Here is a 10,668-nt window from a genome sequence, read left to right on the forward strand (position 1 = left end):
AGACCCCAAGGCCCCTTTCTGCTTGTCCCCCACTCTGGAGCCGCCCAGCCAATGGGTCTCTGGGGTTGGCTGTGCCTTGGGGCAGATACGGGGGAGAGTCCTGGTGGGCCTCTGACCAGCCTCCCGTCCAGCTCGGGCTCCAGAGGGCTCCCCCCACTCTCTGGGTTCCTGGGCCCCCGGCTGCCCTCCAGGGACCTCCCAGCAGGTTGGCCGAGGCAGCGTCTCTGCACGGCCCACACAGGGTGTGGGGGTATGGCTGATGAAAACCTCGGGGTGAATCCCACCCACCCCGCCCATGGGCCACTGGAGGTGACCAGCCACAGGCGCGTGGTGGGCCACCCTGCCCAGCAGCCTGGAGTTCACTGGGAGGCTACCCACCTTCTGGAGGCTCCAGAACCCACCTCAGATCTCCTGTGACCAGACTCGAGGGGGGCACCCCCATGTGAAGGTGCTGGAGAAAAGCTGTGGTCGGGGGTTCAGCGTCTGTCAGGACGGGAGGGCAGCAGGCAGCTCACAGAGGGGCCAGTGTGCCCAGGCCTGAGGGGCTCCAGACACCTGTGGACAGGTCCATGGCCCTGGTGGAGGCTCAGGGGTCTCAGGCCAAGTGGGGGGGCACAGACCCGGGGGGGCGCATGGCAGCTGTGTTCCTCTCAGTCTCCCCAGGTGCCCGGGGCCTGCAGGCGGAGGTGGTGTCCCCACTTTGAGTCCAGGGAGCCTGTCCCTGAGGAGCCTTCCTAGACGTGGCCCTCTCTACCCTGCTGGCCCCAGGCTCTGTCCCCAGTGTTGCAAGCGGGGATTCCAATGAGCTGGGGCCACCTGCCACTGTCACTCTGTGTCCCTGTGGTCTGACCAGGGTGGGATTCGGGGTCAGCTTCCTGACCCTCGGTGTGGATGCTCCTCCTGGCCCCAGGTCCTGGGGTGCAGGGGTGCATGCCAACGACCCTCAGATGGCCTGTCCACTGAGGGTCGGGCTGTACTCACATCCTGTCACTGTCTACTGTCACTTTCCAGCCTGCAAGGGAGCCAGTCTGGGGGGAAGTGAGGTTTGGGCGGAACAGTCCTGCCCAGGCAGGCAGCCGCAGGGGACCCTGGGCGGGGCTGTGGGGCAGGTGCTTGTTCCCTCCCCGCACATGCAGCACCCCAGATGGGAGCGTCCACTTCTCCAGGGGCTCTGAGCTGGCCTTCTGCTGGTCCAGCCTGACTTTCCCGCCGGTGGCTGGACAGGGGTGGGGCTGGGAGGAGACGCTGCCCACAGTGGGGGCTGCCGGCACCTGATCCCCATCCCCTGCCGGGCAGTTGGTGCTTGTGGGAAGCAGACGTTGGCTGCGGCTTTCCGAGCCGGGCGGCCCAGGAGATAAGGCGCCAGGGAGGAAGTGGCTGCAGGGGGGCACTCCCCAGAGACCACTGCCGTCTGTGGCCAGCACCCCTTCCCTCCTCTTCCCTCTCCCTGCCCTTGCACAACTACCTCTGGGGCCACACTGGGGTCACACAGGTGCCTGAGACGCCCTGGTCCTGCCCTCTGTGACCTACAGGAGAGGGACACCCAGCAATGAGCCCATAGACGTGCCTGGAGGCCACGGGAGGCCCCGGAGGTGGGGCTGGGGGGGCTGCAGGGCTACCAGAGCGGGAGGGCGGGGGCAGCCACAGGTCCTATTTGTGCCCCTGCTCCCGCTGTGCTGCCCGTGACGGCTGGGTGATGAGGGACGGGTGAGGAGCGCCTGGCTCTAGTGAGCGTCCTGTCCACTTCACAGAGCAGGGGGCCCCCGGAGCAGCCTCCCCGCCACACATCCCTGACAAGACCAAGTCACCCTGAGAAGGCCAGATGGGGACACACAGCCTCCCGCCTCTACCTCTCTGTCCCAAATGAGGTGTGTCCGGTCATGGTGGACAGCAGGTACTAGGCAGTATAGGTGAGGCTGGATACCAGATGCCCACTGTCCCCAGCTCAGGGCGGGGCCGAGCAGACCCAGAACCAGGGAGAAGGTGCTCAGCACATGCTGGGGTGACATAGGGCCATCCTCAGGAGCCCAGAGAAGGGCCACTGGGGAGGTCCACAGCAGGGAGGGTGGGGCTTGGGCCCCTTCTGGGCCATGGGCCCCTTTGGCATCTGCAGAACCCTGTGGCCTCTTCCCGAGGGATGCCTCTGAGAACACAGTGAGTCCACGGAGTCTCTGAGGCCCGCTGGCTGCAGCCCAGCACCCAGACAGGCTTCTCGCTGACGGCCCCTGAGCCACGGGGACCTGGCTGCACCAGCGCCAACAGCAGCCGAAGGGATGAGCCAGGCCGAAGCTGTGATGTCCCCGACATAGGGACAGGGCCATGTGGGCGTGGGTCTCAGGTGCACCTCGGTGGTGCCCAGCGGTGGTGCCAGGTCTAGGGTACATGGAGTGCTGAGTTTTGGTCAGAGGCTACCAAGCTCCATGTGTGTCACTTCCTGCGCTGTCCTGGCTGCCCTAAGTCCGACCTGAGCCGCCTTCCCTGCCCTGTCACCCCCTGGCTCCAGGACCCAGGTGGGACAGCCTGGGCCTGTGAGGGCTCCCGGCCAGAAACCCCAGGCTCAGCGTCCTCAACTGTGGAACGAGGGTCGCCACGGAGTTCACAGAGGAGCTGGTGGAGGGACTGGAGCCCCTCCATCCTGGCTCGTGTCCAGGTGAGTGGAAGCCAAGGGAGGCCACCCCTCCAGGGGGTCCCGGCCAAGAGGGGCTGGGCCAGGGGAAGATGGACCCTTCCTGCCATCTTGTACCACCTGCCTCCAAGTGGGCTTGCTGTTTCTGGAAAGTTCTTCCTCACAGTCCAGGGCCCTGGGAGCAGAGGGCTTCCTCTTTCTTCCTGTGTGTGCCTGTCTGTCCCCAGCCCTCCTGTCCCCCACACTGCCACAAACAGCTCTGCCCCAATCCCGATGTGGCCGCCACTCCTCCTCCTGAGCCTTCAGTGGCTGCCAGGCCCCCGCCAAGGGATGGACTTTGAGGGCACCTCAGACGCCTGGTACAAGATGGCCCAGCCCCTCCCGCCCTCAGAACGGCGCCTCGTGGTGATTCCTCACCTCTGGGCCTTCCCGACCCTCCCACAGAAACTTCCCCTGCCTGGAAACCTCCTGCCATCCCTCAGAGCCCTCAGAAGTGCCCCTCACTCGCTCCGTGGCCACCAGAGCCCCGTCTCAGCACTAGCACGTTGGGGTGTGGTTCCTGTGGGCTGGTCTCCCTGGACGAGTGGAAGGCGCCCAGGGCTGGGCCTCACTGACCGCTAGGCAAAGGGCGAGTGGGGGCTCGTCCATCTGGGCCCTTTCTGGCTCAACCCCACCCTCTCTTGCCCCAACACTCCACTCCTATGGGACGCATCACAGCCCAGAGGGATCAGGACAGCACCCGAGGAGCAGCCTAGGGGCGCGGGGACCTGGGGCACCAGCAGGCACAGGCCAGGCAGTGCTGGCTCGGGGCCTCTTGAGGCTGGCAGGGGCTTCCCTGGCCTGTTGGCCACCTGAGGCTGCGGTGGGAGCCAGAGGCCTCGCCCCAGGGGGGCCTGCTGTCCTTCCCCTGGCACCAAGAGCAGAGGCTGGCCCAGCAGTCCACGCTGCAGACCACCAGGCTCTGCCTAGAGCCACCTGGGCTTGCTGGGGCTGCCCATGACCCCATGACCACTCAGCATCAATGACACAGAGTGTCATTATTTGCCACCGGAGGCCAGGGAGGCTAAGGGACTTGCCCTCCTTGCCCAGCTGTGTGTAGGACTGAGATTCAGGACCCAGGCTGGACTCTGGGCGCAGGGTTCTGGTGGGACCGTGGCCCTGGCTTCCTGCATAAAGCTGGGCTCCAGGGCTTTGCTCCTCCACAGCCCAGACCCCCCTGGGCCCTGCCCATCTGCAGACAGTGAGAGGCCAGCCTTGACACTGTTCCTGGGAGGGGCCCTTGCAGGAGCCCCTGGCCACTGTCCCTGAGAGGGGCCCACTCAGGCACAGGCTCTGCTTTCCGTCCGACTCAGGCCAGGACGCAGCCACGCATGGGCTTCCAAATCCCTCCCTTCGTGTCCTCGGGGTGGAAGCTCAGCCCACCTGAGATAGTGAGCTCGAACCAGAGGGGCCAAGAGGGACACCTATTCATCTGCCCTGGTGTCAGCATCTGTGTAAAAGGGGAGGAGATTGGCTCTGCCCACCCCCATGTTCTAGAACATTCTGGAATATTCACCCACTGGAACCCAGGAACTGGGTAGACCTGGCCCTTCAAGTAGCATCTACCCAAGAGGAATGACCATCCTATGCTGGGCAGCAGGTGGACCTGCACCCCTGCCTCACAGCTCGACCCCTCTGCCCACTGTGGGCTGTGTCCAAGTGGGACTGGGCCCTGGAGGGCCCCGCTGGGCCTGGCCAAGGGAGACAAGGACCTTTTAGGCACACGGAAGGAATAGGGAGAGTGGGGGCTGAGAAGCATGTGGTCCACCAGGGCACGGGTGCTGCCAGCCCGGGAGTCCTCCCTGAGCCTGCCGGGGCCAGCCACCCTGCCCACCGGCTAGGCACTGCGGTCACCCTCAGAGTTGTATCAGAAGGGAAGCTGAGCCCCACCTGGAGACATTTGTCTTTATTTGCACTGATTTTGTGATGGTGTCTGTGACATCTCCCTCAGAAACACGTGTGCATTTAGAGCACACCTCTGCCTGGGGTCCGGCCTCTGCCTTGATCTAGCAGCCTCTGACATCAGAGGCCTACCAGTCCCAGAGGCCGCGGGTCGCAGTGGGCAGTTGGCGCCATGGGCTCTGGGTGCTCTCACAGCTGAGGAGCCTTTGCACGCAGGCCTGCTGTGTCTGCTGAGCAGCGGGCACCACCCCCACCCGCTCTCGGTGCCTCTTGTTTTGAAGCAGCTGTTCCAGGCTGTGGCCTCTACTCGTGGGCACAGCTGAGCGGGTGGCTCTGTGCTCTGCCAACTTATGTCCAAGGAGGAGGCCAGTGTGCAATGGCCGTCTGTGCCCAAGTCTCAGGGGCTCGAGGCACCTGTCTGGCACTGGTGCCCACCTCAGATTGTGGTCACGCAGCCGGAATGCCCTCCCGCTCTGCCCTCCCTCTGCCCTCCCGCTCTGCCCTCCCTCTGCCCTCCTGCTCTGCCCTCCCTCTGCCCTCCCTTTGCCCTCCTGCTCTGCCTCCCTCTGCCCTCCTGCTCTGCCCTCCCTCTGCCCTCCCTCTGCTCTCCCTCTGCCCTCCTGCTCTGCCCTCCCTCTGCCCTCCCTCTGCACTCCCTCTGCCCTCCTGCTCTGCCCTCCTGCTCTGCCCTCCCTCTGCCCTCCCTCTGCCCTCCCTCTGCCCTCCTGCTCTGCCCTCCCTCTGCCCTCCCTCTGCCCTCCTGCTCTGCCCTCCCTCTGCCCTCCCTCTGCCCTCCTGCTCTGCCCTCCCTCTGCCCTCCCTCTGCCCTCCCTCTGCCCTCCCTCTGCCCTCTTGCTCTGCCCTCCTGCTCTGCCCTCCCTCTGCCCTCCCTCTGCCCTCCTGCTCTGCCCTCCCTCTGCCCTCCCTCTGCCCTCCTGCTCTGCCCTCCCTCTGCCCTCCCTCTGCCCTCCCTCTGCCCTCCCTCTGCCCTCCTGCTCTGCCCTCCCTCTGCCCTCCTGCTCTGCCCTCCCTCTGCCCTCCCTCTGTCCTCCCTCTGCCCTCCCTCTGCTCTCCCTCTGCCCTCCTGCTCTGCCCTCCCTCTGCCCTCCCTCTGCCCTCCCTCTGCCCTCCTGCTCTGCCCTCCCTCTGCCCTCCCTCTGCCCTCCCTCTGCCCTCCCTCTGCCCTCCTCCTCTGCCCTCCCTCTGCCCTCCCTCTGCCCTCCTGCTCTGCCCTCCCTCTGCCCTCCTGCTCTGCCCTCTGCTCTGCCCTCCCTCTGCCCTCCCTCTGCCCTCCTGCTCTGCCCTCCCTCTGCCCTCCTGCTCTGCCCTCCTGCTCTGCCCTCCCTCTGCCCTCCCTCTGCCCTCCTGCTCTGCCCTCCCTCTGCCCTCCCTCTGCCCTCCTGCTCTGCCCTCCCTCTGCCCTCCTGCTCTGCCCTCCCTCTGCCCTCCCTCTGCCCTCCCGCTCTGCCCTCCCTCTGCCCTCTTGCTCTGCCCTCCTGCTCTGCCCTCCCTCTGCCGACTTTCCGCTCAAACTCCAGACACCTCAGAACACGAGTGGGTGGGCCTGGAGGGGATCCTTGTCCTGGGAACTTGTCCAGCTCCTCACCCACCAACCGGGTGGCATCAGGGATATTCCCTGTGCCTTTGGGGACTCTAATAGGAGGGGCTTTAGGGCCCTCTCAGGGAAGCAGGTGCTGGGAGGACATGGGCACCATGTGGGAGGTGACGAGGCCAGGTCCTGCAGGTCACATCCCTCTGTCCCGCCTCTTCCTGGACTGTCTCTCCTCAAGGGATAGAGCTGCTTAGGTTTGCCCCTCGCCCCTCCCCAGGCTCCTCCCCTCACGGACACCACGGCCGGCCTCTGGCTTCTCCCCCGTCTGGGCAGAGGCGGAGGCAGCCAGGTGGCCATGACACACTGCCCTGGGCCCTGGCAGACACACCCTTCCCCCAACGCGCCTGCAGTGGCTTCCAGGTGTGTGACCCCGTTCTCACCGATGCAAGGGGAAGTGGGGCTGCGGGGGCTCAGGGAGAGGTGTCCCTTACCATTTGGGAACAGCAGGGGACACAGACTTGCCAAGGGAAGGCAAAGACCTGTCTCTCCAGCCCTGCCTCCCACCAGACTTCTCCTGGGTGGCGGGGCAGGGCAGAGGGCCCTCATCTGCCCTGCTCTCCTTCCTGATGGCCACTCTGTTCTTGGTGGCAGGGGTCCTCACCCAGAGGGTCCAATCTCGCTGCCCACTTTCACTATGAGTGACTGCAGCCCAGGGTGGCCTTTGTCCCCTGCGACAGGCCTGGGAGCCTGGACAGGAGGCTCTTTCCTCTGGGTAGGATGGTGGGTGGGGCAAGGGTGCGGCTGGCAGCAGCCAGGGCATCTCTTCGAGGGAGCCCTCTCATGGAACCAGAGACAGACGGGAGCAACGCCGCTGAGCCCCCGGATGCAGCCATGCCTGAAACACTGGTGACATTGACGCTTCCCTGGGGGCTATGTTCTGGTCACTTGTAATGACGGTCCTGACGGGCAGCTGTCCTGCCATAACGGGGTGTCTGTTTGTGCCTTTATTTCTGCCCGGCTGTCACCAGTGGGGCCTACCTTGGTGTTTTTCCCTGTCTACCTGTGGGCTCAGGAGAGTCCTGTCCTGCATCAGGTCCTGCCGCACTGGAGCAGAGCAGGTGCCTGGCGTGTGGTCCCCGACTGTCACCGTCAAGGGCGTGGCTGCCCACTGTGCAGCTCTCTGAGGCTCTGGGGCCTCTGGGAGGTCCTGGGTGTGGTGGAGGCCTGCCACCTGTGTCTACCTCCACTGGGCACTGGCTTCGTGGTGGCTCCTTCCGGCTGCCGCGTGCATCAACCCTCTCCAGCCCTCCAGTCCTGGCCTCTTGGAGCTTTTCACGCACCTGCCTGTCCCTGGCTACTCTAGAGCCTTCTCTTGGGATCGCGCAGCACCTCGGGGTGCTGGAGGCTCACAGGTGCCTATCGGGGGAGGAAGGGACTTGGGGTCTTCCCTAAGTGGGGCCTTGGGCCTCCTCTGCCCTCACACTGACCCTGCTCAGTCTGGCAGGCACGTGGGCCGAGGTGCCCAGGTTGCTGGGCTGAAGGCTGCTGCCCGTGCCCCCAGGGCTGACCCCTGGCTCCTCCCGGCCTCATTCTGGCCTGGCAGCTGCCACTGTCCCAGGTGGGCTCCTTGGTGTGGTGGCTGCAAGGTGCCGGGCTCTGCAGGGCAGCTGTGCCCAGCTGGAGTCCGTCAGTCAAACAGCCGGGTGGGTACAGCAGCAGAGTTGGAGGTCATTTTTTAAACCACCAGAGAGCAGGCTTGGGGACGGATGACCCTGCGCCTCCCCTGAGAAGCGTGGCGACAGGCCTGAAGGAGTCGGGACCCCCGGCCTGCAGCTGGCGCAGAGTGCGGGGCAGCAGCACGGGGCCTCCACTGGCCTGCGGGTCCCGCTCGGCCACTCTCTGGACCCAGCCTGGTCAGAGATGCAGACGGTGGCTGTCAGTGCCGCGGTGACACGTTCGCCACTGTCCCACAGTGCAGGGCTTGGACTGCCTGCTGTGCCACACGTCGTGGCTAGGGGGCCGTGACCTGGCAGGGGGACCTCCAGGCTTTGGGAGGACAGAGGCAGCGCTTGGGGTGATGTGGCACAAGTCGGGACCATGGTGGCCGGCAGCCACCAAGGGCTGAGCAGGCGGGAAGGCTGGCAGCTCTGTGGCTGTGACAAAGTGCCACAGACGGGCCACAAGCCTAAGACCCAGGTGAGGACAGGCTCTGCCCTGGAGGCCTCTCCTTGTGTCTGGCCCATGAGCTGCTTTCCCCGGCGTGTGGCCCTGGTGTCTGTCCGTGGCCAGGACACGTGTCCAGAGGGATGAGGCTGCTACTGCTGGTCCCCTTTTGTGGACGAGAAGCAAGAGAAGAGCAGTGTGGGGGCCCACCCCCACCCCACTCAGGGTCCCCCTCAGGCACCGCACCTCACACCGCCTGCTGGGCACCCGCGAGAGCTGGGTGCTCTTCTCTGCATCAGGGCCTCTGCCCCAGGTCCGAGCACCAGGGGGAGCCAGGCAGTGAGCAGCTGAAGAAGTGGCACCAGGCAGCACATGGAGGCTGTGCTGTGGGTGGCGCCCGGTCAGGGAGGCCCAGGTGCACCCACGCACCCACCTGGGATGCCCACCCTGTGGGAAGCATCCAGAGCAGGGCTGGTGGTAGGTGCCAGATAGTAGCCAGGCCTGAGAGTAGCCTGGTTTGGCCCTCTACTCTGAGCCCTGTTTGAGCCTGGGCTGGGGCCACAGCTTGGAAGGGAGCAGATAGTAACCAGGCCTGAGGGGCAAGTGCCAAGGCCCTGGGGCAGGTAGGCCTTGCAGGGCACAGCCAGTGCTGGTCCTAGCAGGAAATGGTGGGCAGGTCCTGCAAGGAGTGACCCTTCACCTGGCACCACCTCCCAGGGGCGAGGACAGATCTGGGCGGGGTCGAGGGGCAGTGTGGCACCCTGGGACATATTTGGATGTAAATATTTTCAGCCGTGGAGCAGCTGGGAGACGGGCCTCCAAGCTCTCTGAGGAAGCTAGGAGCTGGGGCCAGATGGCCTCTTCTGCAGGTCGCATCACCTCCCTGTGGGGCAGGAGGGGGCCTGCGCCAGCCTGGAAAGGGCTCCGGGCCAGGTCCCAGCTGCCCTTGCTGGCTGTCCCTGTGGAGTGGGGCGAGACAGGCCTGTTGCCCTGACCGTGAGGGGAGATGGGCCCCGGGGGGCACACGATGGACGCTCGGCTCTGACTCCAGGTGCCCTTCGTGTCCCCTCATGGTTAGCCAGGTGGCCCTCGCAGGGCCGTCCTCTCGGAGGGTCCTCCTGGCTGTGTGGGGAGCCTCAGGACCCCTGCCTCCTACCCCTGCTGGAGGAACCTCCTCCCACAGACCTCGGAGGGGCCAGGCGCTGCGGGCGGCCGGAAGACCCAGGACCAGGCCTGTGGGACACACCACTCAGGGCCGCCCAGGGTGCTGCGTTCAGGGCCTGCGTCCACCCTCAGCTCTGCGAAGCCCCCAGCCCGAGGGGCCCTGCTCGCCCCACATGGCACACCTCCCGCGACACCTGCCAGCCTGTCCCTGGCAGCTCACTCAGGAACCCGTGGCCCCGTGCAGGGCTCCACCAGGGACTTCCCAGGGACAGGGGCCCAGCGAGGCCCTTCACCATCTTCAGGTGGCAAGGGGGAGTTCCAAGATGGCTGCGGACCTCAGCTCCCTCTGCTGCTGACCACCGCACTCAGGGAGGGAAGGAAGCTTCCCCAGGTCCCAGCGGCTGGCTAAACGGTCCATGGCTGTGCCCAGCTGCCAGGGAGGCTCCAAGGTTCCCAAGTCAATAGGGGTGCAGTGTGCGTCTGGGGGGCAGGGTGAGGACCCAGAGTGGGCAGAGGCGCCTGGCCTGGTGGAGCCTGCCGTGGCGCCTGCTGGCACCCAGAGGGCCGAAGGCCGTGAGAGTGAAGGACACATGGGCCTTGGGACGGCTCCCTGTGCCCTGCTGGGCCTGGGGCTCTGGGCCCTCACGATGCTCCCTAGAGTGGACGACCCACCTCGACAGCTGAGGGACTGCTTGGCCGTCCTGGGCCGCTCGGAGGGGCCTAGGAACACCCAGCTGGCCCAGGATGGGAGGAGCACACCCCTGCCCTGGACCCCACCTGCCTCCCCCAGACAGCTGCCCAGTCCCCGAGGGCCCCCCAGCCAGACACCACCTGGCTGCCAGCTGTGTGCAGGGACAGGAGACGGGCTGCTGGTGTCTTGGGAGGCCCGGGTCTCCTCTTCAGGCATGGAGACCCCAAGGCACCTTCCTGGGGAACCCCCGAGGGTCTTGTGTGGCTTTGTGACCAGGCCGGCTCCCGAGCGAGCTTCCCCGGCGTGGCCCCCGCTGAAACCCTGACCCACAGCCGGGTGTGAGAGGCCCAGAGGCAGCGACGGCAGATCACACTCCTCACAGCCTGGGAGAGGCAGGGCTCGGGGCTCGTCCCTGGCTGGGGACAGCGGCCACCTCAGGCTGTGGGCAGTGGCTTTGCCTCGGCCGGCTGTGCCCGTGATTTGGGCCTCAGTTTCCCGCAGTCTGATGGGGGACAGGAAGTCGTGGGGGAA

The 10,668-nt window shown here is 66.0% G+C and overlaps 1 protein-coding gene across 1 annotated transcript in view; it reads right to left on the minus strand.

The window, feature by feature from the left end:
- Cbfa2t3 (CBFA2/RUNX1 partner transcriptional co-repressor 3) overlaps positions 1-982 on the minus strand; it is a 64,305-nt gene extending 63,323 nt beyond the window's left edge. Inside the window, exon 1 of the mRNA XM_046434380.1 lies at positions 402-982. The gene's annotated coding sequence lies outside the window, so the exon portion shown is untranslated. The remainder of the gene's footprint in view (positions 1-401) is intronic.
- Between the last annotated feature and the right edge of the window lie 9,686 nt (positions 983-10,668).

Source organism: Marmota monax, unplaced genomic scaffold (genome assembly GCF_021218885.2).
Source record: "Marmota monax isolate L192 unplaced genomic scaffold, Marmota_monax_Labrador192_F-V1.1 WCK01_AAM20220418_F8-fsc00024, whole genome shotgun sequence".
Classification (NCBI taxonomy): Eukaryota; Metazoa; Chordata; class Mammalia; order Rodentia; family Sciuridae; genus Marmota; species Marmota monax.